A 2480-nucleotide genomic window follows, 5' to 3' on the forward strand; every position below is an offset into this window, starting at 1 on the left:
CTGAATGCGAACAGAATCCCCCTTCTCCCCCTTGCAACTGAGGAGATGCAAAATAAGCCACTTCATGAGATATGTGCAGATTTGCTTCCTTTATGCAGGCTGCAAGTCTGAGCTGTCCTTGGCACAGAAGAGAAGTGTCTTTGCTAGAACAGCCTGTACATATCCCCCTTGTTCATGCAGCCAAAATGTTATCTATGTTCTGGAGATTATGGGGACTAGGGTGAGGTGGGCGAAGCATTCATTTTTACAAAAGGTAGAAACTGTTTGTTTTTCAGAGATAGGAAACGTCCTTCTCCCTTTATGGAAATTAGCACACACCACTGGTTCATATGCCCAACTGCATTGCTTTTATTAGAAGAGGAAAATGCAAGATTTTTGTTAGAGAAGGTGTTCTTTCCCCTTGGGGAAGGTTGACTAGCTGACAAGCTCAAATGCACAAGGCCTCTGGGAGTGGCGATGAAGAAAGAGCCCGTGTCACAGGAAAATTGCCTCAGGATTCAGAAACGTCCGAATCTTCTCCTGGGTGGATAATCGACGCCTACCCTAAGGGAACAGGTAAACAGGATGAAGGTATTCTGAAATATGAGAGGTTAGGATTCCCCCGCCCCCCGCAATATGATAGGTGAAGAGGGAGGGAGCCAGCTTACCAAAAGCAGCAGAAGATCTGGGACGGATCCTGGGGACATGGTCCCCACAACTTTTCCTCCCTGTAACACTCCTTAAGATTTCTGCATACGCCATCTGCACATTTTTCACGCCTGGCCTGGTTAGACCCTGGGAGTGTTAAAAACAAACAAACAAGAGGAACATTGGGATTAAGGGCAGGCCTTCCCAAGCTGAAACACTCTTCCAATATTGTCATGGAATCACAGAGCGGTAGAGTTGAAAGGGGTGCCCCAAGCCTCATCTAGTCCAACCCCCTGCCAATGCACACTCCTGCATTCAGTCTGGAAACCAGGCCTTATGAGGAAGGGTTGAGGATGTTGGGCATGTTTCGCCGTAGGACTCGAGCCAACAGCTTCAAGTTACAATAAAATAAATTCTGGCTGAGCATTAGGAACAACTTTCTGATGGTAAGAGCTGTTCCACAGTGGAACAGACTCGATCAAAATGTGGTGGACTCCCCTTCAGTGAAGGTTTCCTAACCGATGTTGGATGGCCATCTGTCAGAGATTCTTTAGATGTGGCTTCAGCATTGCTGCAGGATGGACTTAGATGACTCTCGCGGCTGCTTTCCAACTCTATGAATATATTTCTAGGACTATGCAATCAAAACAGCAAAGAATTCCCCCCAGCCCACAGGGTGGATGTTTCCTGCTGAAGATGGGTGGATGTTTCTTGTAGGCTCAAGATGGGTGGCCCCCAAACATCTTACCTGGCAATAGAAGGACGATAACAAAAGACAGAAGGAAGGTAATCTTCATGGCTCAGTCTCAGAGCTTCCGGAGCCTGACTGTTTCCAGAAAATGGGGAAGAGAGGGAATGACGAAGGAGGAGTATTGTGGGAGAACGTCAGGTGGCTTTTTGCATATGGCCAGCTGGGAACAGCAGCACCGAAATCTGAGCACATGTGTGGGGGTTTGCAACACAATGTTCCCACTCCTTAAGAGGAGTGTTGTTCAGGGCTTCATCCAGGCTGGAACAAGAGAGTTACAGTGTTGCTTAGACCTTGTTTCTCTGTGGCGTTTCAGCAATTGGTGCGGGTTGTGTGTGTGTGCAGTGCTGGATTTACGTACTGTATAAGCTTAACAGGCTATAGATTAGGGCCCCACTCTCTTGCGGACCCCCAAATAATTCAAAGGAGAAAACCCTGGATGTACATTTCCAAAATATAAGATAAAAAACAAATAAAATAAAACCTGCATAAGCCACAGTGCTTTGTGTTGTGTTGGCTCCTGTGATGTAAATAATGGGCCCTGCCTGTTCGTCTGCTCCCTAAAATATCACTGATTTGCTCATTTCTATATATAGGGTGCCTACATGTGCAAATCACTTTAGATAGGTCCATAAATTACCATATAGCATATATTCAACACAAAAAACAGCAACAAATTGTTGTTGACAAAGGACAGCTGGACATATAAAAGGCCCCCTTGCCTTCAGTAGCTTAGGACCTCATCAAACCTAAATCAGGCCCTGTGTGTGTGTGTGGAGAAAGAAAGAGGTCAGGTACAAATGTCTCTTCCTTCTCCATTCACCTGAGATTTATTCTGTTGCAATAGAGGGCTCATGTTTGGGACTGGCTTCTAGGAGGGTGGTGGTTGTGGTTCTGGAGAATGGGAAATTCAGCGAGAAGGGAAGCTCTTATTTTGCTCTTCATTTCATCTTGGGGGGGGGGGAGGGGAAATCTAGTGAAAATGTATCAGCATTTTTTTCCTTTGTGATCTTGCTTCATATACACCTCCCACCCTGCAGGAATTTCTCCATGGCCTGGTCCAAACGTTGCACAGAACATTGCCTTTTTCATATTTTTACGTGGC

The 2480-nt window shown here is 46.0% G+C and overlaps 1 long non-coding RNA gene across 1 annotated transcript; it reads right to left on the reverse strand.

Annotated features, from left to right (window-relative positions):
• Positions 1–324: 324 nt before the first annotated feature.
• LOC117044736 lies at positions 325–1545 on the reverse strand. The gene is made up of 3 exons (XR_004426327.1): positions 1376–1545; positions 648–774; positions 325–543 (listed from the first exon to the last, which is right to left on the reverse strand). It is a non-coding gene; the product is annotated as an uncharacterized LOC117044736 (long non-coding RNA).
• Between the last annotated feature and the right edge of the window lie 935 nt (positions 1546–2480).

This window comes from Lacerta agilis, chromosome 3, assembly GCF_009819535.1.
Source record: "Lacerta agilis isolate rLacAgi1 chromosome 3, rLacAgi1.pri, whole genome shotgun sequence".
NCBI lineage: Eukaryota > Metazoa > Chordata > Lepidosauria > Squamata > Lacertidae > Lacerta > Lacerta agilis.